This window comes from Schistocerca americana, chromosome 2 (genome assembly GCF_021461395.2).
Source record: "Schistocerca americana isolate TAMUIC-IGC-003095 chromosome 2, iqSchAmer2.1, whole genome shotgun sequence".
In the NCBI taxonomy this organism is placed as follows: domain Eukaryota; kingdom Metazoa; phylum Arthropoda; class Insecta; order Orthoptera; family Acrididae; genus Schistocerca; species Schistocerca americana.
The window spans coordinates 353,061,348-353,087,834 of NC_060120.1; the positions used below are offsets into that span (position 1 = coordinate 353,061,348).

Here is a 26,487-nt window from a genome sequence, read left to right on the forward strand (position 1 = left end):
GCTTTGTTGCAGGAAAGAAATGCCAGTCTGGTTGAAGTACATCTTTAAGTGTTATAGCAGAGTCTGTGGTTCTAGTAATTATTGCGAGTTTTTTTCTAGTCCAGTTCCATATGTGGTATTGGTCGCGGCAGATGAGAATGTGTGCCAAGGTATCTACAGTATGGCAATGATCGCAGTACGGACTCTGCTTCATTTTGATATTGTGCAACTTTTCACCTGTGGGGACCTTCTCGTTCACAATGTCATACCACGTAGACACTACTTTGGAGTGGAGGATGGGATTGTTAATGTTTTTCCAGACGTTACTCCAGTTGACCGCTGGATATTTCGCTTCAATTGAGCTTTGCCTATGGTGTCTCGTGAGGTGGTAATAGGTCCTTCTGGTGTTAAGGAGCTGTGAAGTATCTCGAATATAGCTCGTTTCCAGGTAATAAGTCCGGACGTGATCGAGTTGAGCGCTGATGCGACCAACATCTACTGGGGCCTTTTTGCTCGTTGGGACTAACCTGTTGAATAACGTTTTCGTAATTGTCGGATGGGGTGACTGCAGTATTTTGCGGATTCGGTCCATATATACGGCAGTGCATTGGTTCTTGATGTCTTTGACGCCCAAACCACCAGCGGCGCGGGTTAACACTATGGTTGGCATGGCGACTTTAAAGATGTTTCCGCTCCATATGAACCAATACGCTGCAGCTAAAAGCTTTTGCGCTGTATCCTTGGGTACTGGTAACACTGCTGCGATGTGATATATTTTGCTTAGCGGATAGCTGTTAATCAATAGAGCTCTCTGTATCCGATTGAGCGTTCTAGTTTTGTGTTCACGGAGAGTAGCCCTGAATATATGTAGTTTATGGTCCCAGTTGGCTACTGTCATCTCTCTTGGGTTGGCCATTAGAATCATACCTAAGTGGTTCGTCTTCTCTGTTCTTTGTAGTCATGTTCTTTGAATGGTCTCCATATGGGGTCCGACAGGTAAAATTTTCGATTTTTGTTCATTGAGTTTGGCTCCGGAAGAAGTGGCGTAAGCGTGGATTATTTGTTGAACGACTTCCATTTCTGAGTGCGTGTTAACTACTACAGTGACGTCATCAGCATAAGCGTGACACACGGTTTTTGTACCCAACAGCTGTAGAACTTGTAACCTGTGATGCAGGTTTAACAGTAACGGTTCTACGGCGATTGCGTATAGTGCCATAGAAAGGGGGCAGCCTTGTCTCACTGATTGCTTGATCGGGACTGGTGAACTTAGCTGACCATTAATTTTGATTCGAGAGGAAGTGCCGACTATACATTTGCGTATGATCTGAATAAAATGAGCACTGAATCCCATCCGTTTCATTACAGTTAGTAGAAAGTGGTGGTTGATGCGGTCAAAAGCCTTATCGAAGTCTAAAAACATGAGACCAACATTGCATTTGCATAGCCACGACAAATATATTATGTCTCTATATTCACATAATGCATTCGACATTGATCTCCCTGGGACAGCACCCATTTGATAAGGGCCAAGTACTTTCGGCAGTACCGTCTTCAGTCTACAGTTTATGAGTCGGGTGAAGATTTTATAGTCGGAATTGAGGAGTGTTAGTGGTCGAAAATCCTTCAGCGTAGCGCTACGTGGTTTTTTGGGGATCAGTACAATCATTCCTTCGGTAAACTGGGATGGCATCTGCACGTCTCCCAATAATTCATTGCATATTTTGGTGAATTCCGGTCCTATGATGTGCCAAAAACAAGCATAAAATTCTGTGGGTAGGCCATCTAAACCAGCAGATTTCCTTGTAGGTGAGTCTGATTATGGCACATACTTCTTCCTCAGTTATGTGGGCTACAAGGTCGGCGTTGTCAGTCGGATGGACCGTGGATTGAATGTTGGATAAAAGCGGCTCACTTGCCGTCGCGTCAGTCGCCGATGCGGAGTAAAAATCTGTATAATGTTGCACCACGTAGTTTTTTTACTGTGACCTGTTGATCGTATTCGTTCCCCTGTTCATCACTGAGAGTGTGGATTAACTTTTGTTTACCTCTCTTGGCTTCCCGTATCACGTGATATACGGACGTATTCTCCTGCGTCAGTTCAATCGGAGGACGCGATCGAACTTTTTTCCCCTCTAGTGATTGTCGTACCAACGTCGTTATTCTTGCTTTAGTGCGTTTTATTCTAGAGCTGTTTGCTACTAATCCCATGGGGTCATCATATAGTTCGCGGAGGCAAAGAAAGTGATACTCCAAGGTGCGTTTTCGCCAGTACGCTTTCATGCGACCATATCGTGCGATGCATTTTTTTATCTGCGGTTTTGCAGACTGTAGCCACCACATGATGCGTGTTGGATATCTGGATTGCATCCGAAGACAACGCTGCCATGTAGCATGGACCTCCTGTTTAAGTACTGCGTCCTCCAAAAGTGACACGTTTCACTGCCATACGCCCCTTCCCAGGAATGTTTTTTGTTTAGTATGCTTCGCGGTTATATGAAATGCGCAGTGATCCGAGAAGTTAAGAGGCCAAATTTCACAGTCAGTTACATTATGGATAAAACCTTTCGTTACATACAGCCTGTCTAGTCTGCTTGCCGAAGTGCTGGATACGTACGTGTATCCTCGGGTGTGCGGGCGAAGGTGGCACCAAGCATCTATCATATCTAGCCCGTTAATTAACAGCAACAGCTCCTCACAAAAGTTGAAGTTCGGGATTTGATCTTCTGGACGCAATACGCAGTTAAAATCTCCGCCCAAAATTATGTGCAGTCGAGGATCCGTTATTAATGGGACAATTTCGTCCCGGAACAGGTTGCCCCTTGCTCGTTTTCCGCTGGATCCAGAGGGAGCATATATATTAACAAGAAGCAGATCATATATTTGTGCAGTTATGCCTCGTCCAGATTCAAGTATTGCTTTTGCTGTACATGATATGCCGTGTTTGAATAGTACTCCTGTTCCACATTCATTGCCTATGTTTAAGATCGCCTCATATCCGTTCACATCCGCTATTTTGGTCGTAACTACCTCTTGTAACATCGCTATGTCAATGTCGGCGGCATATAAGTAGTCCTTCACAGATTGTAACTTTACGTCCGAAACTATTCTGTTTACATTGAGCGTGGCGATTTTATACGACTGCGTCATTCGGTAGTCCAACTAAGCGCATTCAGTGTCGTCAGACCATGCTGTCCCCATATCAGTTCCGCATCGGTCAACAGTGTCCATTGGTTCTTCAATTGGAGGGGCGAGGTTCATCTGTACGTCCTCATTCGGGTTGGGGATGTCTGGTTTTCCGATGTCTACCACGCCTTGCTTTCCGCTTCGATCTGTTTTGAGAATTTTTTTGGTACGGGAGAGTTTTTTCTGCAGTTCTTGAATCTCTTCAGGGCTCTGTTTTCGTGTTTGCCGTTTAGGTTTCACCGACTGCTGTCTGATGTTGTCTTCCTCAGCATTCTTCAAATCTTCTAAGCGGGTGGTGTTTCGAGCTAAATTGTCGACCGTGCTCTTGGTGGATGATGGTGTCAATAGAGAAATCGGTTCACTATGAGGTTGCTCATTCCGGGATGGTTCTTGCATGTCATTCTCGACAGCGGAGGAATCGGATAATTTGCTGTGGCTCCCAATGTCTTTCGGTGTCTGTTGTGTTGAAACCGTAACAGCTGTCACGATTTCCTTAGGTTCGGGTGGTCTAGCTTCTGTTGTGTCAGTGGTGGCAATCTGGGCTTCTTCTCGGGTGGGATGGTTCTCCGAATTCACATCAGGGCTTGGGGTCAAGACTTGGCCGCGGGCAGCCGTAGCGAAAGTCGCTGGCAGCGCAGTCATAGCCGGCGGTCGCGGCGCCTCGCCAGCCGGCAGCTGCGCCACTCGCCGCTGTAAACACTCCGCGCGGACGTGGCCGGGAGAGTTGCACGCCGCGCACGTCCTCGGCTGGCCGTCGTATATGACGATACCTCGGTATCCACAGACGCTGATGTATGACGGTACATGTTTGTGCAAATCGACCTTTAATTGCCTCACTCCGTTGAGAACTTGGAATTTGCGCGCGTTGGACCACCGTTCGGCAACATTGCTGAGAACTTTACCATACGGCGCTATCACTGCGTTTATTTCTTCCGCCGGTACTTCGAATTGTAGTTTGAGTATCCTGATAGTTCATATTCCAAACCCTGGATGCGTTACGGTGACTTCGCCTACGTTTCCATCACAATGTTTAAATTTCATAATTCCTCCGCAAGACTCCACTATTTTGTCACATAAGTTAGCATTCCTCAATTTGACAAATATAACGCTGCTCACTATCGAAAGATGCATTCCAATGACATCCTCTGAATCAACTTACACTTCGTATTCCAACCAATCTTCGATTTCGTGTAGTTTAGGTCGGGCGTAATTACGATCAAACGAGAATTTAAAAGTATATTGTCTGTTCAAGTGGGCCATCACGGATTCATATTTCAAATTTCAATATGCGTAGAAGTTCTGCAACGATGCAAGAAGCACTGCGACTTACCACGCCGAAGCACAGCAGACCGCGGCGCACGAAACTCAGCACACGTCCGCACAGCACGGCTGACGCGGCAAGACTGACCAACGAGCCACCTGTCTGGAGCAGTCAAGTTAATCCCAAGTAGTGGACCTCACAGGGAACACAAACTTTCACGTGAATTCGCAAGATAAACGCTTTCTGCAGGCAGCACTCGCCACTGATGAGAAGAATATTAAACGCACCGAATAAAAAGCGAAATAACTTCATCGAACTCTGCTTATGAACAGCCGGCTGTGCCTCAGTTTCGGTATGTGGTTTCTCAGGGTTAAGAGAAGGCGAATGCACTAAACAAAAGAACATCGGGAAAGCAAGCACCAACTCATATCGAAAAGATTGCAGAATATACTGCAAGCAAAACTTCCAGAATACAAATACTGAAGACGGCACAGACAAAAGAATTATTCTATGCAGCAACGATCATCTAGGAAGCGTGAATTGCATGTGCCGCTCCACCACACAACTTCTTTTGATACTGTTTTACTTATTCTAAATTTTCATTACCTGATCGTCTCTAGAATATTGTGTGATTATCACGTGGTTTCCTCCTTCCAACAGCGATAGTGGTAAGTAAATCGACTACAAAGTCTTTCAAAGTAGGTCAAACACAAAAAAAAAAAAAAAAAAAAAAATCGGAGCTGCGTGTAGCTCATGTCATTCTGCTTTCAAAGGTAATTCTGCGGCTGGGAGTAGTGGCGTACTCCTGTAATCCAAGCCTCCGGGAGGCCGTTGTGTGGGAGAGATATGGAAACAACTACAGATTCGGCCGTTCCACGAGCTCAGGAACGGCCGCGATACCTTCATCGAGCTCTGCAGATCGACAGATGACAGTGTGGAACTTTCGGCAAGCGGTGGCTACGGGTTATGAGAAGCCGAACGCATTAAACACAAGAACGTCGGGAAACCGAAGTAAGTAACTGAAAGATTGCGGAATGCAGTTCAAAAGCAAAACTTCGAGAAGACCAACTCTGAAGCCGTCGGCGCGCTAGGAATTACTCCGCGCAGCAGCGATCATCTAGGAAGAGCGAGAAGAGGGTGTCGCTCGACCACACAACAAATTTTTACTTAAACCAAATTTGCAATACCGGTTCGTCACTAGAATACTGCGCCTTGGTGCATGGGGGCTTAATTATTATTTTTATAATGCAAATACTTTTTAAATTTTAGTGGAATGCAAATAGTTTTTAATTTTTTCGTAGCTGTATGTCTGATTACGAAGTCTCCGTAAACGGTTGGCCCTGACTAGTTTTAGTACGCAATCTGACTGTATAGAATAACAACAAAGAATGAAAGAAAATTTCCGTTAACACAATTAATTAATTAAGTCCCCAGCAACTATAAAACCTAGGAAACAACAAACCACAAGTATAGCTGTTCTGTGTGTGGAAGTGTGATTCAACGTACACATCTGGCACGGTTCTTCTTCAATAAGACAAGAAATTTTAAATACCATTTATACTGAAGTAATAAAAAAAATAGAAATACTATAATTGCGCAAGAAAACCAGAATTACACTCTAATACAAGGACACAAGCCAGATGCTTTGTTGACTGAACCTGTAATGACGCATTATTTACGACATTAAAATAATGAAAAAAAACAGGGAATTTGTTACCTTCATATGTATTGACGAAATGCACTCTGATCATTACAATATCTCCATTAGAACAACATCTGCTGTCTATCCCATCAAACAAGTGCATAAAACATGGAACAAGCACTCTCCACTACGACTTCTCGACAAGAACTTTTCACTACGACATCTCAGCAAGCACTGCCTACTACGAGTCCTCGACAAGCACTTTTCACTAGCACATCTCAACAAACACTGCCTACTACGAGTCCTCGACAAGCACTCTTCACTACGACATCTCAGCAAGCACTGACTACTGCGAGTTCTCGACAAGCACTGCCAGTGGAGGCGGCTGAATAATACTCTTTGGCGCAATCTCTGGCGCTGTGGCTCAGTGTAGCCACCTTTCATATGCCCCTCCTCCATGGGCCAGAATTTGATGGTATTTTTGCCAGCATTGGTGGTGAAAATACCACCAAATTCGTCCACAAAAACACAGACAAAAATAAAGGATAGTATTAATACGTAAATATCACATAATTAGATAAAATTTCGGCTTTGCACTGACCTTTCAATAACCTAATATATGAAATAGTGTAAAAAATACAAATTCTTTCATACATATGACTTTACATAATAGTTTACACAATACACAAAAAATCAGTTTATACAAATGTTCACATAAAATGCTTTTAATTATTCAAAAAAAAACAAGTAGTTGATAATTCCAGCAGTAGCTCCCAGCGATGGTCAACAGGTGCAAACAGCAACAAGTGACATCATTTTAGTAAAAGCAGTTCCATCAGTGGCACTCAGCAATGTTGAACAGGTGCAGACACCAACAAGTGACATCATTTCAGTAGAAGCAGTCCATCAGTGGCACCCAGCAATGTTGAGCAGGTGCAGACACCAACAGTGACATCATTTCAGTAGAAGCAGTCCATCAGTGGCACCCAGCAATGTTGAGCAGGTGCAGACACCAACAAGTGACATTATTTCAATAGATGCAGTCCATCAGTGGCACCCAGTAATGATGAGCAGGTCCAGACAGCAGTCCATAATATTCACTATCACTAATCACACTGTTCAGCAGAGTTTATAAACAGAAATTAAACATGTCCTAGTGGCACCAATCATGTAGAAAAAGTGCAAGTAACAGTCCATAATATTCACTATTACTAATCACACAGTTCATCAGAAGAAATTAAACATTTCTAAGTGGCACGCATTATGTTGAACAAGTGCAGGTAACAGTCCATAATATTCACTATCACTAATCACACAGTTCATCAGCAGAAATTAAACATTTCTAAGTATCACACATCAATGTTGAACAGGTGCAGGTGTGAACAACAGTTTGAATGCACACACAATTGCTTTTACAAAATTATTATCAATACTCTTACACTAAACATACAAATTATAATAAACACACAATTGATATCAGATAATTGTCATATTAACTATTACAAATTCACAAATATCAGTAAACCTATAATATTTATGAGTGTCAGTGCAAGCCACTACAAACAAGTAAGATAATATTTAGGAGATAGGTCGGTACCAATTTGGGATTGGGAAAGGAAAACACACAAAACACACTCACTCATTTTTTGTCCACATTAGTGCTACTGTGTAATTGAATAGTGTTAACTGTGTAAATGCAATTCTGTCAAAATTTGATGTTCATCATGCGTATCAAGTAGTAGTGGCAGCAATGTATAACAGTCAATAATAGTTAGTCAACGTCATAGTCATCACGTCAAGACCAATGTTTGCCAAGCCAGATCAAAATGTACTGTTGCTGAACAACTGTCAGTGTGCCAAGATATGCAAATACTTCCTCTCTCAAAAAAAAAGTATATATTGCTTAGTGATTTAACAAAGTGTGTGTGTAGACAGTCTTCCTTCCACTATAGTGTTCTAGTCTGCCGTCTTCATCCTCCTTGTTCCATATAAACCAACAAGCAGAAAAAATATGCTCCTCACTTACTTTACCTCTTATCCACCAAACTCCAATAATCATCAGCATAACATAATCTCAATACTTCAATAATACCTCTTACGTCGATACATATAAATCTTATCATCAATATCATTTACCTTACCTCTTGTCCACCAAAACTCCAATAATCATCAACTTCACACAATCTCAATACCCCAATAATACCTCTTCAATACGTCGATACATATAAACCTTATTACCAATATCATTTCACTTCCATAACAACTCTTTCCTCTAGTCAGTCTCCTCGAACAAGTACAGATAAAATTCTAGTGCAAACTTCAGTTCATCATCCCATACAATCCGAAGACACAATGTCCACACACAACCTCTGTGTAATCCATCTGACCCATATCTTCTACTCATTATGAATTTTAAAATACATTTTGGTTACCTTGCCCATCATTAAACAAAAGAAATGCATACATGACCTCTAACAGCCTTTAGTTCGAATAACTCTCAGTAATTAAGTATGATTACGGAGTGTGAATGATCATAATATTTCACAGTGTGTACACCACTTCAAGAATCATGGCAAATCAGAAACATACATATGGAGTATTTCTTGTGTCAAGTGTCACTTCCTATTTCAATTGCTCACGAAGAATGCAGTGTAATAACTGTCAATGGTCTAACCTAGTGTTGGTATGTCATGTCGTTAGCTTCCTTCCTATTAGCATAAATTTATACAGCTTTCATAAAACCTCCAGCTCATGTGACTTCTATGAAGTTTCTTTTACTAATGTCGTTCGTCGAATTATAGCAGTTCATTTTCTTATCTTAAAAATATAAGGCACTGAGCGTAAACAAAACATGCAATAGCGAGTAAATATACCAGTAGAGAACACAATGTCAACAAGTGGATGCAGCACAATTCCTACAACGAGGCTCTGCCAAGCAAACAATCTATAATTAATACCATAGTGTGACCTAAACTCTATGTTCGTACACAGTATACCAGCATTTCTACACTCCTGGAAATTGAAATAAGAACACCGTGAATTCATTGTCCCAGGAAGGGGAAACTTTATTGACACATTCCTGGGGTCAGATACATCACATGATCACACTGACAGAACCACAGGCACATAGACACAGGCAACAGAGCATGCACAATGTCGGCACTAGTACAGTGTATATCCACCTTTCGCAGCAATGCAGGCTGCTATTCTCCCATGGAGACGATCGTAGAGATGCTGGATGTAGTCCTGTGGAACGGCTTGCCATGCCATTTCCACCTGGCGCCTCAGTTGGACCAGCGTTCGTGCTGGACGTGCAGACCGCGTGAGACGACGCTTCATCCAGTCCCAAACATGCTCAATGGGGGACAGATCCGGAGATCTTGCTGGCCAGGGTAGTTGACTTACACCTTCTAGAGCACGTTGGGTGGCACGGGATACATGCGGACGTGCATTGTCCTGTTGGAACAGCAAGTTCCCTTGCCGGTCTAGGAATGGTAGAACGATGGGTTCGATGACGGTTTGGATGTACCGTGCACTATTCAGTGTCCCCTCGACGATCACCAGTGGTGTACGGCCAGTGTAGGAGATCGCTCCCCACACCATGATGCCGGGTGTTGCCCCTGTGTGCCTCGGTCGTATGCAGTCCTGATTGTGGCGCTCACCTGCACGGCGCCAAACACGCATACGACCATCATTGGCACTAAGGCAGAAGCGACTCTCATCGCTGAAGACGACACGTCTCCATTCGTCCCTCCATTCACGCCTGTCGCGACACCACTGGAGGCGGGCTGCACGATGTTGGGGCGTGAGCGGAAGACGGCCTAACGGTGTGCGGGACCGTAGCCCAGCTTCATGGAGACGGTTGCGAATGGTCCTCGCCGATACCCCAGGAGCAACAGTGTCCCTAATTTGCTGGGAAGTGGCGGTGCGGTCCCCTACGGCACTGCGTAGGATCCTACGGTCTTGGCGTGCATCCGTGCGTCGCTGCGGTCCGGTCCCAGGTCGACGGGCACGTGCACCTTCCGCCGACCACTGGCGACAACATCGATGTACTGTGGAGACCTCACGCCCCACGTGTTGAGCAATTCGGCGGTACGTCCACCCGGCCTCCCGCATGCCCACTATACGCCCTCGCTCAAAGTCCGTCAACTGCACATATGGTTCACGTCCACGCTGTCGCGGCATGCTACCAGTGTTAAAGACTGCCATGGAGCTCCGTATGCCACGGCAAACTGGCTGACACTGACGGCGGCGGTGCACAAATGCTGCGCAGCTAGCGCCATTCGACGGCCAACACCGCGGTTCCTGGTGTGTCCGCTGTGCCGTGCGTGTGATCATTGCTTGTACAGCCCTCTCGCAGTGTCCGGAGCAAGTATGGTGGGTCTGACACACCGGTGTCAATGTGTTCTGTTTTCCATTTCCAGGAGTGTATATTCTAAATTGAAGAGTAGTTATGACAACAAAACAGAAATGTGTAAATATGCAATCCATATGCACAGCAGCAAACATATATCTTACGTAATAAACAGGTCATTAGCATCATATCAGCATAAGCAAATAAATGTTCATATGTAATCTTAATAAGTAAACATGAAGGCGCAAGCAGATAAATCACACAGTGTAACTTACATACATAATCACAGTCAGCACAATTAATCAAGTGACAATTATAATTTAAATAAATAAGTTCAGCAGGCACATAATAAAAAAAAATGTGACATCAGTGAAACAGCAGTGCAGCCAAGCGATGCATAATATACACAGATAACAACCCTGTTCATTAATCAATCATTGTCAAAATCAGTTAATGTACGCAAGCACGTCGCTTCACAAGTAAATTCATAGAACATGAAATTTAGCACAAAGTATGAATCACGTAATCTGGAGCAGCAAATTACGTCTAAAGTACGTACCTAAGTGGAAATATGTTACCTGAAAAATAAACTCAATTAACTGTTACCTTTTTGGTTTATTACGTTTTTCTTCGAAATTACATTCTTCCTGAAATTTTCTCCATAGCAAGTCCTCTTAACGTCGGACACGCACAGAATTTACCTGAAGTTCTTAAATATTTTATACAAACGTATCCTGAAAAATACTCAACGTTAATAACATAATTTATCAAGTTACTATAGCTTTATACTGAATTTATTCGGAGAATTTAGACTGTGTATTTGTTTACGGCTGTCAGTGCATTCGCACTGAGCGCTCGATCAGCTGTAGGCGCGTGACGTAGGAAGTAATTGTTTGCGGTCAACGACTGCCTTATGCGGCGCGCAGACTTGACTGTTGCTTTGAGTATGTGCCGCCGCCGGAACACGGCGCGGTATCCTTGCATTCTCTGCGTGTTTACATGTAACTGTTAGTCTCTCATAAGTATGTCATTCCACAAAATTTTTCAAAAGTATATCATTCCACAAAAATTTTAACGTTAGATATATGATGTATTCCCTTAGAGCGTCGAGATTTAAGAGTTTCTACTTCGACAGTGTTATCATGAATAATTTTGCGAATCCTATATGGACCGTTATAAAGCAGAAAAAATTTGCGACGCAAGCCTTTTCCTTTGTGAGACAAACGATGAGATTTAATTAACACCTTCTGACCAACTGACAAGATTTTTAAACGACCAGGATCTTGAGCTGATTTCTCTCTTCTAGCAGCCGCAGATGCAATATTTTGCAGAGCCAGGTTGACAACTTCAGAATGCCGCAGTTTTCGTGAAGGCGGAAAAGGAACGATTTCAGAAATGCGATTTGTCGGTGCTTTGTTTTTTAATATTAATATAGGCGGTAAAGAAGTTGAATCATTAGGGAGTTCATTCAGAATGTTTTGAAAAATATGAAGATACTGATCTCAAGTTCTGTGATTCTGATGACAATAAAGACGACACAATTTATTGATTTCCTTCATCCATCTTTCTGAAGCGTTAGATTGAGGGTGAAAAAGTGAAATGAAAATTGGTTTAATCTTACGACGCCGTAGAGTACGAAGCCAAATTTTAGAGCGAAACTGTGATCCATTATCTGATATAACCTTATCGACATGACCCACTTCTTTAAGAAAATGTTTCATGAAAGCGTTAGATACTGAACGAGCTGTTGCTTTGCGTAAAGGTGTAAAACACACATATTTTGATGTCAGTTCCACTACTACGAAAATGTACGCAAAACCATTAGTAGAACGAACTACTGGACCGAACAAATCGACTGCAGCCATCTCCTTTAATTTCTCTGGAATGATAGGAAACAAAGGTGCTCTGTGAGAAATAGTTGGTGGCTTAGCCTTTTGACATAATTTGCATTTGGCAAGAACAAATCGAATACGTTTTTCCATATTACTGAAGTAGCAATTTTCTCGTAATTTATGAAAGCATTTTCTGGGACCAAAGTGTGCATAACTGAAATGTGTGTACCAAATAAATTTATTGACCCACTCATCAGGAATACAAACTAACCAAACAGAGTTGTCAACCGATTTTCGGTTGAAAAGAATATCATTGCGAACTAAATAATACTGTCTGATCGCTACGCTTTCCTTTCTCCTTCAATTCTCCTTAATGTCCTTCCAGATTGGATCCTTATTTTGCTCCTTAGCGATGTCCTGGAGCGAAGACGAAATAAAATTCTCAAACGCAACACCTTGAATATACATCAAACAATAATTGTTTTCTTTGCAATCCTCTTCAGCACTTTGTTTCAAACCCATAGGTGCACGTGATAAAGCATCAGCAACAATATTTGAAGATCCCTGTATGTAAACAATACTAAAATCAAATTCCTGTAGGTACAACGCCCATCGTGACAATTTGCCATGAGTTAATTTTGTTGACATAAGAAATTCCAGAGCTCGATGATCGGTGTAAACCTGCCAAACAAAAATGTCCGACATTTTGTGAAAGCCCAAACAACAGCTAAAGCTTCAAGTTCCGTAATCGAATAATTTTTTTATTTAGAGAGAACACGACTTCCAAATGCAATAGTTTTCTTCTATCTCTTGAAATAAATGTGCACCAGGCCTTTGTATGATGAGTCCGTCGCCAAACAAAAATCTTTAGACAAATCCGGATGTGAAAGAAGTGGAGCAGCAACCAAAGCATCACGAAGCTGTTCAAACTCTGACTGAGCTTCCTCATCCCAACACCAATTAGACCTCCTTCCAGATACCTCACATAAACGAGGTGTGGCCAAATCGTCCAATCCAACAAAGCGTGTAAGAAAATTATAGACACCAAGGAAACCACGAACATCACGCTTTGTGGCAGGAACAGCACAATCATGAATAGCGTCCAGTTTCTCTGGATCAGGAAGAACACCTTCTGTAGAAATAATGTGACCGAGAAATTTCACCTGAGAACGACCTAATTCAGATTTTTCCAAGTTCACTGTAATGCCAACTCTTGCAAAGATACGTAATAATGAATCCAAAATTCTGTTGTGCTCACTCCAAGAACGTTTAGCAATAAGAATATCGTCAACATATGAAGTAATATTATTACGAATATAAACAGGTAAAATTTCATTTAAACTACGAATGAATGCAGATGAAGATACAGTAAGTCCAAATGATAATTTCCGAAATCACTTTTGGGTAAAATAGTCATATCCGGTTATTGTTTATCTACTGTCTAGATAGATTGATAGTCGAAGAGTTGTTTTGACAGATGCAAAGAATAGTAAAAGAGTAGGCAGCGATGCAGAAAACTAAAAGGGAAATAGCACCACTACAGCTCGGGGCCCTATGCACGCTACGGCACATATTCACTTAGTGTAGTGAATCCCCTGAGGACTTTAATAGCCGCACATAATTTCCAGTTTGTGACTTAGTGGCAAATTTGGCGGAAGTGCGTACGTAAATTGATCTATCCATGAACATGGATGTATATCATTCTTAGAATTGCAAAAGATCTTAAATTTCCGAACAGTCAAAAAGTGTTTATAGTCAAAGTTTTCGCCTCGTGGCGACAAAGACCTACCGCGTCTGTCCCAGTCCCAATGTTGATTATTGTCGAGTTCGCGCGCCTGGCGCTCTCTTGTTGCATCCCGTAAATGAAACAAATTATTTTCTTCAAACCCCTCTGATATCTGTGATTCTAAATTTCTTTTGCTGTCTTTTCCTACGATTTCGCCTTCAGTTTGTTTGACTTGCTTTTTTAATGCCTCAAATTCCCTTTTCACGCGTTCATTAAATTTTCCCTGATTTTCAACATGCTTATTTATGTTCTGGTACTCTTCGGTTTCTGCAAATGGTAATGGAGCTGTATCATCCGAATCTCTGTCCCCATGTAAACTAAGATTTGTCAATTTATCTGAAATCTCCTCAACTCTTTCCGATAAGTCACCTATTTTTTCTTTCTCTTTATTTACGTCTTCCGTAAGTGTCGCGACTCGGGTTTCAGTATTGACACATTTGGTAGTTAACTGTTCATATTGTTGCGTTAAGTTATTTGTCCTGTCATTTGGTACTGATTCCTCGATTCTTTCAAATATTTCTTCCTTATCGTGTGCACGTTGTAAATTTAACTCTGAAAATTTCTGTACTATCACGCGATCTTTTTCTTCCTGTTCTCTGTCCTGTTCCTCTTGTCTAATTTCTGTTGAAATTAAACTATTATTGTGAGCATTCAAAATCGGTTGTACTTCTTCTCTAATTTCTTTCTTTGATTCATCTTTCATGTTTTTGAAACATGTCCCTATTCGTGAGCTTAACCGTGTTGCCATTGTTCCCATTTCAGTTCTAATTGTTCCTATTTGTGATCCCACTGTTTTTAATTCAGATCCCAGTGAGTCAAACCGTGTTTCCATTGTTCCCATCTGTGATCCCAAATTTAATATTGCACTCATCAACTGCTCCATATCCTCTGTCGTTAATCTCGTATCCTGAAAATTTTTTGATTGTGAAAAATTTTGAACTATTTCCGGACTATTTTCCCGACTTATTAAATTGTTTTCCACTTCATTATTCATCGTCCTGTTCTCCTGTGTTGGCGAGTTCGCCATGTCAACAATTTCGTTATTCTGGCTATTCATCATTTTTGCCTTTTTCATCGATTGCGTAATCATTTACAAAACATACAAAACTCGTCACTGTACGAAAATTACACACAATGACTCTTTATCTCCAACAATACCACTCACACTAAATGTTTCCCTCATACACGATTAATCGAACAATTGAAATAATTGCACTAAATTGTCAACCCGTAGGCAAGGCAACAAAAATTAAATTTTGCAAAATACCATTAGAAGAATGCCAATTACCAATTTCACACATGCAATATAGACTACAATTACTAAACTACAAATTACTACAACAATACTACTGTCCACTATTTTTACAATCAGAAGAATTCCAAGGGACGATCCGAAGCAGCGGTCGCCACGTGCATGGGGGCTTAATTGAATAAATGAAAATAATTTTTATTTTTCGTAGCTGTATGTCTGTTTACGAAGTCTCGTAAACGGTTGGCCCTGACTAGTTTTAGTACGCAATCTGACTGCATAGAATAACAACAAAGAATGAAAGAAAATTTCCGTTAGCACAATTAATTAATTAAGTCCCCAGCAACTATAAAACCTAGGAAACAACAAACCACAAGTATAGCTGTTCTGTGTGTGGGAGTGTGATTCAACGTACTCATCTGGCACGGTTCTTCTTCAATAAGACAAGAAATTTTAAATACCATTTATACTGAAGTAATAAAAAAAATAGAAATACTATAATTGCGCAAGAAAACCAGAATTACACTCTAATACAAGGACACAAGCCAGAAGCTTTGTTGACTGAACCTGTAATGACGCATTATTTACGACATTAAAATAATGAAAAAAAAAACAGGGAATTTGTTACCTTCATATGTATTGACGAAAAGCACTCTGATCATTACAATATCTCCATTAGAACAACATCTGCTGTCTATCCCATCAAACAACTGCATAAAACATGGAACAAGCACTCTCCACTACGACTTCTCGACAAGAACTTTTCACTACGACATCACAGCAGGCACTGCCTACTACGAATCCTCGACAAGCACTTTTCACTAGCACATCTCAACAAACACTGCCTACTACGAGTCCTCGACAAGCACTCTTCACTACGACATCTCAGCAAGCACCGACTACTACGAGTTCTCGACAAGCACTGCCAGTGGAAGCGGCTGAATAATACTCTTTGGCGCAATCTCACGCGCTGTGGCTCAGTGTAGCCACCTTTCATTGGTTCTTCCAAAAGCGATAGTAATAAACACGTCGACTGCAGCGTCATTTAGGGTAGTGAGTCAGACATGGGGAGGATATGGGGCGGGTGGAATATGGAACGACAGGGGCATTGCAGGGCGGCCGCCGGCTCCTTGCGCTGTGGCGCTGTGGCGCGCCGGCGGCGGCGGCGGCGGCGGCGGCGGCCTGGCGGGGTTGCTGGTGGCTCCATGTAGAGCTGCCGCCCAGCCCAGGCGCCGTGCCGTTAACGAAGCGATTGCCTTTGGTGACATCTTTTGCAATAACGACTGCGCGAATCGACGGTATCTTGAAAGGAAAGAAAGAGCAGCAGATGCTGCTGAGGACTCTCCCTCGAGCGTTTCCGATGACTTTTTGAGCTCTTATTCGTCATGGCATTTAGGCAGTCTAGGGTGCTGTCGATTGTTGCACACGAATGCGAAATACCTTCATTGTGCGCTTCCGCAAAGTGATTTTTACGCCACAATGGCGATCGTCCTACAAGTTGTATCAGATGTGGAGGGCGGAGCGTAGCAGTTTCCGTGGTGTAGCGGTTATAACGTCTGCCTAACACGCAGAAGGTCCCCGGTTCGATTACGGGCGGAAACACGTTTTCGTCGCACTCAGCAATACACTTGCTACGATCTCTACTGTGAGCATTTAAATCAACTTCAAACGTTCCACCAGCAGGGTGCACATGGCTCAAATGAAACATAAAACTGTTTCAGAACTGGTTGTCGGATTTAGCACTGACTTGGAGGCCTGGAAATGCGCTAAACAGCCGCCGCCATGCGATTTGTTACCACATCGCTGTACAAAACGCAAGGGCTCGTCCGGGATTTGAACACGGGACCTCCTGCACCCAAAGCAGAAATCATACCCCTAGACCAACGAGCCTGTTCATTACAAACACGCACTCATGTGAATGATGCCGCCGTTGATGGTCTCACCATGTAGGGCTGCAGCTCACACAGCGTTCTCCCTGGCTGTCGCGGTTGGATTGTTTTCATCGACGTCTTTTACTATAGGAACCTCACGAATCGGAGGGAGCTCGTAGCCGATGCCCTTGCTAACACAGAAGACAAACTGTTGCTATTACGAGTCTCCGGGTGGCACATCGGATGAACCGTCGTTTCCGTGGCGTAGCGGTTATCACGTCTGCTTTACACGCAGAAAGTCCCCGGTTCGATCCCGGGCGGGAACGCAACAATTTTAATCCGTATTTCGGATTTCATTTCCGGGATGACCTCACGGATGCGTATGCAGAGACAAGCAATGTCATATGCTAGACGGATAGGGCGACATTTTACTGTCAAATACTGTTGCTGTCTTATTGGTAACTGAGAACGCCCCTAGCTCCATTATGGCTGGCAAAATTTATAATCCGGTTCTTCAGGGCTACTTCAAGTGCGCTTGCTACTGGCTTTCCTGAGCTCACCCTACTCGCCTTGTCACAGCTCTGTCAAAGTGTGATGCTAACTGATAATGAGAGACTCTTAGCCACGCTCAATCTTACATGCCACCCCTTGGTTGTTGCCGTCGCTAGTAAGATGAGGGTAGACTGTCGCATAATTAAGCTGAACCTTCACTCACGGTGCACACATTCCGCAAAGACAACCTTGTTTTCCGTTGCATGCAAAATTACCGTCTGCGTTTCTACCGAATTCCACCTACGTACTTTACTGGTGCCGCATTCTTGTTATATCCACGTGCTGTAACAGGCGTCTACTCTTCATTGAGGAGCTGCAACCGGGGCTGAGTTCCACCTACTCTTCAGCACGGTCAAAATGGCAGGGCTCGTCCGGGATTTGAACCCGGAACCTCCTGCACCCAAAGCAGGAATGATACCCCTAGACCAACGAGCCACGTGCCCGCTCTAGTCAAGCTAATCACAAGTATTGCATCTCCCAGGGAACACAAACTTTCACGTGAATTCGCAAGATAAGCGCTTTCTGGTGAGACATGTCCAGAGGTCGGGCCGTGACGTAGAGACCAAGGTGTTATCTAGTCTGGACACAGGGCAGCCAAGCGTTGCCTGTGAGCGGTCGTTCCTGACCAAGCGTTAAGACGGCGGATTTATTGACGTCTAACATTGCACCACTATCTATTTGGAATTCCTCAAGAATGCGCTTCGCTGCGGTGACATCGCGAACATCGTTAAGGAGCACGCTGACATAGTCGGCGTATGCTTGGACCACCGACTTTACACCATCAAACTGGAATCCAGGTAGGCTATGATGTAGGCGGCGCAACAGGGGTTCCATGAGGATCGCATAGAGCGTCGTTGAGAGAGGGCAGCCTTGCTTGATACCCCGTGAGAGCTGGACGTACTCCGTCAATGTATTATTGATCAGGAACCGTGTACGGGTACCACTGATACAGTTGTTGATGAGGTGGATAAAATTAAGACTGAAGCCCATTGTTTCCATCATGCTGCTGAGATAATGATAGTCAGCTCGATCGTAAGCCTTGTCAAAATCGAGAAATGCTATGGCCATAGGAGTGCGGGTGGCCCAGGTGAGGGAGACTAGATCCCGATACAGCGCCAAAATGATGGACAGTGACCGACCACGGATCGCACTCATTTGGTGTGGTCCCAGAAGATCGGGTAACAGCTGCCGTAATCGGGCATTGAGGGCGCGCGTCAGAAGTTTACAGTCCGCATTGAGCAAAGTAATGGGCCGCAGATCTTTGGTGGTGCTCGGCGTCGGCGTCTTAGGTATTAAAACAGTTAACCCCTCTGTGAAGGCTGGGGGCAGAGCAATCCCACGTAGTATTTCATTGTACATCTCCGGGAGTCCGTCCCCCAATACAGGCCAATATTTGACGTAAAACTCGACAGAGAGCCCGTCCGTGCCCGGAGATTTATTTCGTGGTGCGGCAAGCAGGGCATCCTTTAGTTCTTCTTTGGTAAAGGGAACAAGCAAGTCCCGATTGTGGTCGTCGCGAATGCGGTACGGCGGGGGTCCAGAATGATACCATTCTCGCACTTTCTCATGTGGAACACCCGCACGGGTGTAAAGTGCGGCAAAGTGGTTGGCAACATGGTTTTTCATGTCTCGCTGTAGGATATAACAAGCACCGTCTGCATCTTGCAACTCATGAATAAGTTTCCTGCGCGCCGCATGTAACTGTTGGACGATATGGTGGACAGACGTCTGCTGTTGTAGCGAGTTGGTGAAGTCACGTGCACGAATCTGGTGGCCGATGGCGGTGCGGCCCATCAAGGATGTAATTTTCGTTTGGAGTCTGCGTACGTGCGTGATGTTATTAGGCACCTGATGATAATCCCGGTACAATTCTCGCAGGGCGCAGAAATAGAATTCAGAGATTTCCTTCTCACCGCGCGCACGAATCCGGGCGTGGTGTTTGAGGCAAGTAATGAGGTTCTCCTTGGCATAAAGCGTCCACCAATCAATCCACGTGGGGTACGTGGGCCTGCGTGATGTTACGGAGTGCCAGACTGACCGGATCTCATGCTCTAAAGTGGCGTCTTGTAAGAGGCGACAGTTGAGTTGCCAACGTCCGAAGCCTCTGTAAACTTTCTGCGGGGAGTGATTAAAGACGGTGTGGTAAGCGATATGGTCACTGAAATTAACGGGCCAATATTCGCAAGTTCCCACATCGGCTAAAAGACCGCGGTGCACATATATGCGATCTAGCCTGCTGGAAGACGTCGGCGTAAAGTGAGTAAAGGCAGCTTCATCTGGGTGTAAGGTCGCCCACGTGTCGACTAACTGCAATTCTGTAACCAGCGTTAGCAGTTCCTGGCTGAAGTTAAAATTCGGCGTTTGATCGGTGCGGCGCAAAACGCAGTTAAAGTCACCACCCATAATAATCCGCAGGCGCAAGTCGGTGATTAAATTCGCTATCTCTCCTGTATAAAACTCCCTCCTCGCCGCTCGCGCGCTGGAACCGGAAGGGGCGTACGCATTAAGAAGGAGTACGTCATGGAACTGGGCGGCAGTGCCTCGTCCGGTAGGTAACGTGGACAAACAAGAACATTCAATGCCCTCCCGATACAGAATAATCGTACCGGCCTCCGTTCCTATATTAACAATGGCGTCATAACCGGGGACGTCGGCTAGGAGTGGAGTCAGTGCTTCCTGTACGAACAGAATATCTATTTCAGCGGCCCGTAAATACTGCCGAAGGCTGTGGATTTTTGCTTGAGAAACAATGCGGTTAACATTCATGGTAGAAATCTTATAGGATTGTCGTGAACGGAGCGATGTGGGACGACTGGTCATCTGCAGATGAAAACAGGTAAGATATTTATCCCTTCAGCAGTCGTCCGCTTCGGAGGTCGAATAAGTCTAGACGTCGCCGTCCGTGGACGCTGCACTGCGCCGAGACGTAAGCAGCGTATCACCAGTTGCCATCGATTCAAATGGTTCAAATGGCTCTGAGCACTATGGGACTCAACATCTTAGGTCATAAGTCCCCTAGAACTTAGAACTACTTAAACCTAACTAACCTAAGGACATCACACACACCCATGCCCGAGGCAGGATTCGAACCTGCGACCGTAGCAGTCCCGCGGTTCCGGACTGCAGCGCCAGAACCGCTAGACCACCGCAGCCGGCACCATCGATTCATCACGCTCGGGATTGTCAGTCATAACTTCAGTATCGTCCGCCCAATTAACGACAGACAAAGCCGTTGTCGCGCCTGCTGTGGCGGTACCAGTACCGCATAGCGGGCCGTCACCCTGCGCATCTGGCACTTGAGCCGTCCGCAGTGGTGCACAAGTCACTGCCCTCCCCGTGTCAAGGTTGGAGACATCATCGTCAATATTCCTGGGTGAGGCCAACGACGGAAGACAATCGTCGGTCCCCGAAGTGTCATCGCAGATCATGCGGCCTGCTTGTTTGGCCTTTTCACGCAAGGGAGGCGCCGATTGGGCTGCCTCAGGACGAGCGATCCGACGTTTCTTGTGCTTTTTCGGGGAGGACCTACTGACGGAGGCTTCCGCATTCTCTAAAGGAAGAGGAAGAGTCCCTGTCTCTTGCCGGCTGTCAGTGGCGGTAGTAGCCGCCTCCACATCGTCAACCCTGGCTTCCTCACGTGAGGCGTCACGGGGCACCGCGGCTAGTAAACCAGCGACCGGCAAAGCTTCCTGAGCGGCCACACTAAGTCCCACGTCCGCAGCCGACGCCGTGGGTGTATTTGCACGGACCGCCGCTACGTAAGTAGTCGGTAGTATTGTCGGTTGCGGGGCAGCGTCAAGTTCACCCGCAGGCAGCTGCGTTACACGTCGTTGGATGCACTGGGCTCGGACGTGTCCCGTGGAATTACAGCCTGAACATGTACGGGGGTGTCCTTCATACATGATTATCGCCCTATATCCACAAATCGTTAGGTAGGATGGAATATGCCGTTGCAATTCGATCTTAATTTGCCGCACACCATTCAAAACAGGGTACTTATGGAACGAGGCCCACTTTTCGGCAATGTTACTGATAATTTTGCCGTAGGACTTAAGAGAAGCTTTAATTTGTTCGGCCGTGATTTCGAAAGGCAACTCGAAAATCCTGACGGTGCGAACACCAAGACCAGCGTGGACAACAGTCACCTCACCCACTTTCCCGTCACTGTGTCGAAATTTATAGGTACCGCCACATGACTCGATGATTTTGTCGCACAATTCTGGGTCACGCATTTTGACATAAACTGTGTTACTAACAATAGACAAATGGATACCAATGATATCGGTGGGGGGTAATTTTACGTCTTCATCGAGAAATCGTTCGACTTCGTAATAGTTCGGTCGAGAGAAACTGCCATCAAACATAAACTTCAAAGTATCTTTTCGCTCTGGGTGATTCATGTTAGGTTCTATTCGTTAACAACAAGATGTTACGCGCGCCGCAACGGCCCTCGACTCACCTCGTGCCGCACCGCAAGCCGCAGCTGAGCACGTAAACAACGCTCCAGGCACGTCCGACCTGCACGACGGCCGCGCCTCGACTGTGTCTAGACCAACGAGCCTGTTCGTTCCAAACACGCACTCATGTGAATGACGCCACCGTTGATGGTCTCACCATGTAGGGCTGCAGCTCAGCCAGCGTTCTCCCTGGCTGTCGCGGTTGGATTGTTTTCATCGACGTCTTTTACTACAGGAACTTCACGAATCGGAGGGAGCTCGTAGCCGATGCCCTTGCTAACACAGAAGACAAACTGTTGCTATTACGAGTCTCCGGGTGGTACATGAAAAAAACCGTCGTTTCCGTGGTGTAGCGGTTATCACGTCTGCTTTACACGCAGAAGGTCCCCGGTTCGATCCCGGGCGGGAACACAACAATTTTAATCTATATTTCGGATTTCATTTCCGAGATGACCTCACGTCCGCGTATGCAGAGACAAGCAATGTCGTATGCTGGACGGATAGGGCGTCATTTTACTGTCAAATACTGTTGCTCTCTTATTGCACCGGTATTTGGTAACTGAGAACGCCCCTAGCTCCATTATGGCTGGCAAAATTTATAATCCGGTTCTTCAGGGTGAAACACGTATGTAACGCAGCAGCGATGGCGAGGCATTGTAGCATCTGTGACCAGAGAGTATGCGCTTGACCGCGCGAGTGTTGCGAGCGGTTCTCAGTCAGTAGTGGTCTTTGCGAGTTAGTTGTCGCTATGCAGAGTAGCAGTCAGTCAGTCGTTGCGAGTCTGTAGCTCTGTCTAGTTGAGAGCAGTACTCAGTCTGTAGTCGTCATGCAGAGCGGTCGGTCAGTAGTAGCAGCCCAGTGCTGTTGTGTGATGTAGGCGGTCGGCAACAATGGTCAAGATGAGGAATAAGGTATACTGTTAATTAATATAATCATTAGATAATGAAAAATTTTATTTATTGTAATTATTCTCCAACAAGTCTCCCAATAATAATTTTTTATTTCAAAAGCATTTTCTCAAAAGTTTAATTTTTTTTGAACTAAAGATCTCGTTGCACTTCCCATTTCATTCCACTTCTTTTTGAAGAAAAATTTCACTAGAATTACAAAAAAAAAAAGAGAATATTATTATTTGCAATGCAGTTCCTCCAAGCGGTGCGCAACAACAAGAGCAGATATGTGACATCCATTTATTCTGAGGTAAGACTTTAATTCTGATTGTTTTACACAGGGCCAAAGACCGATATTTCGGTTTTATTGAATTTTCTTGTCACTGAATGGACTGTAATTTTGAAGGATTTATATTTGAGTCAGATTGCGAATTTCACATTTTTGTTGCCATTGTCAGTACATTTCATTGTGGGCAGGTTACGCATAGAGCCATGTCCATCAGCATTTCTAATTAGTATCGTCCTTTTTCTTTAAAAATTTTGTGGGGAGGTTACACTTGGCTCCCATTTCTATATAATATTGTCATTTCTTTTCTTTTAAAAATTGCGGTGGGGAGGTTACACTTGGCGACACCCAGTCCAGGATCGTATTTCGTTGAGAGTCTTTTGAGCAACAGTCAGATATCTGCTCTTATTTGCTTAAGTATAATTAGGATTTAGCGCAACGCTTTTAATAATATTGTGACTTTCTCTCTACAGGTCAACGGCGATTTGTTGCTTTGTTGTATTTGTGTGTTGCTTTTGCATTGTGTTTATTTGTTTTGTGAAAAATTTTGACTATTGTAAAAATGCCGCGAAAGACTGTGAATAGTGTATCGCGAGGTATTACGAACGAAATTACCGGCTCAAATGACTTTACCGATAGGACATGTGACACGCAGTGTAATGATGACAATCCTGCGTTCACTAACAATCAGTGCATTTCAACCACTAATGATGACTTTCACCTTAATGATGAACAAATGAACTCAATTGTCTCGTCTGTTAACTTGACGACAATTGATGACGCGGAGCGGTCTATAGTAATGAGCGCTGCCGAGCTTAACACACCCGATTTAGAAAATCCAAGTAATGTACAGACAAATTTGTCTAATGAAAATGAACAGGATACTGAAAGTACGACGGATTTATTTAATTCCGAAATAATGTCTGACAGTGTACATCCGACTGCTCAGAATAACCAAATGGTTACAGTAAGCGTGAAAGTTCCAGATCCACCACAAAACAGCACAGAGAGTATAAACGCTAACTTTGGCTTTGAACAAATCATGGTAAGATTGCTACAACAACAGAGTGAAGATATCAAACAACAATTTAGTGAACAGGACAAAAAATTTAATAAAAATGATGAAAATCTCAGACAACTTAGTGAACAGGTCAGACAACAGAGTGAAGATTTTAAACAACTTAGGGAACAGAACAAACAAGATAATGAAAATCTCAAACAACACTTAAATGAAAAATTAGACGACAATTCGAGACAGCTTAGTGAACAAATTAGAGCCGTTGCTGCGCAGTGCCATGACACTAAGGAACAGTTGCGCGTGGAAATTGAAGCTTGTTCACAAAAAAATAGCGAAGAAATTAAGTCTGTTGCGCAGGAATTAAGGGAAATGCAAACAGCCGCAACAGAAACACTCAGAGACGAAATTAGCGGAGTCGCTAAACAATGCTCTGAAAAAGCTGCACAATTACGGGACGAGTTTAGAGCAATGACGATAGAACTTTCGCGCACTATGGACGCAAAGATAGACGCGAAATTCAAACAGCAGAACACTCAGATTAACGAGCGCTTTAATCAGCACATACAGAACAGTGATACGCGTTTCCGCAGATTTATTCAGGATCAAAACAAAGTAAAACGACAAGTCATGGAAACAATCACTGCACAAAGACAAGAGGACAAACGTAAAATATTCGCGAAAGCGAAGACGTATGTAGACAATAATATTACTACAGTGTCCGACAAAATTAATACCATAGAACAATTGAACGCGGAATTACGGGATGAAATTTCTGATCTTAAAGCAAAAACGGATACACACACAGTAATTAATACCATAGAACAATTGAACGCGGAATTACGGGATGAAATTTCTGACCTTAAATCAAAAACGGATACACACACAGTAAATATTCAAACAGTGACAGATAGATTCGAACAACTAGATCTAACACAGGATTGCGATGTCATCAAAGCTGATGTTAAAAAACTGAGCGAAACTACGCGCAAGTTGCAAAAACAGATTAATGCGTCTGATTCTAAAACCGATGATCAGGTTAAAATACTGACTGAAAAATGTGATGAATTGGCCAGTCGTATTGATGTTATCGAAAATACTAATGACAATAAATCAGACGATACTGCACCGGTTTCTTTTATCCAAACACCTGAATTTCAAAATTTACAGCTGACAATTAATGAAATCGATTCATCTAACAACACGTTACGTCGGAAGTTATCAAATTTACAACAAGAAGTAACAGAAATGAAAAACACTTCTGTTAATAATACACAACAGACGCCACTTTATGAACATGTGTCAGAGTCACGCAGCGTGTATAATGTGAGCAATTTACAGCAACTACGCGACTTAAAATCCGAAAAGCCACGCGACTTAAAATCTGAAAAGCTACGCAACTTGAAATCCGAAATGACACAGACGAACAGATTCACACACAAACCTGAACGTGTTATCAAACTGAGTGACGAGAACGTAGATTTCGAGCAATTTGCATTTGTAAGCAAATGTAAAGAATTTAATAATGACAGAACACAGATACACGATTTGCACTGTATACGACAATTTATCTTTGTACATTCACCGCTATTATCGGTAATGGAGAAACTAGCTTTGAACCAGATGCGACAATTTATTTTTGTATTTTCATCAGCATTGCCTGTAATGAGGAAACTAGAATTAACATGGATACAACTATTTGCTTTTGAATTTTTACCGCTATTGCGTGCAACGCAAAAGCTAAAATTTATTTGCAGTGCGTAATAGACCTCAGGGGATTCATTACGCTTTAATGAATATGTGCCGTAGCGAGCATAGGGCCCCGAGCTGTAGTAGTGCTATTTCATCTTTAGTTTTCTGCACTGCTGCCTTCTCTTCTACTATCCTTTATATCTATCCAAACTGCTCTTTAACTATTGCTCTTTGTAGTATTAAGAAACATGTAATGAATATCCGATGTGACAAACTTTTACCGAATGTGACAATTTTCAGTAGGCACTCCCGTAATGACAACTACCACCGTAATTTTAATTACAGATAAAATCGTAATCATCAGTATGTGTAAAAGTAAAATTAACAGCAAACGCATTTTTTGGTAACAATAGATGTTTTTCACCACAATAGCAT

General features: G+C 43.6%; 5 non-coding genes across 5 annotated transcripts; 3 read left to right on the forward strand and 2 right to left on the reverse strand.

Moving 5' to 3' along the window:
- The first annotated feature begins 16,818 nt into the window (after positions 1-16,818).
- On the forward strand, positions 16,819-16,891 carry Trnav-aac. The gene has a single exon. It is a non-coding gene; the product is annotated as a tRNA-Val (tRNA).
- A 216-nt stretch (positions 16,892-17,107) lies between these two features.
- Positions 17,108-17,179, reverse strand: Trnap-ugg. The gene has a single exon. It is a non-coding gene; the product is annotated as a tRNA-Pro (tRNA).
- Positions 17,180-17,413: 234 nt separating this feature from the next.
- On the forward strand, positions 17,414-17,486 carry Trnav-uac. The gene has a single exon. It is a non-coding gene; the product is annotated as a tRNA-Val (tRNA).
- A 589-nt stretch (positions 17,487-18,075) lies between these two features.
- On the reverse strand, positions 18,076-18,147 carry Trnap-ugg. Its single transcript has one exon. It is a non-coding gene; the product is annotated as a tRNA-Pro (tRNA).
- Positions 18,148-22,507: 4,360 nt separating this feature from the next.
- Trnav-uac lies at positions 22,508-22,580 on the forward strand. The gene has a single exon. It is a non-coding gene; the product is annotated as a tRNA-Val (tRNA).
- Positions 22,581-26,487: the final 3,907 nt, after the last annotated feature.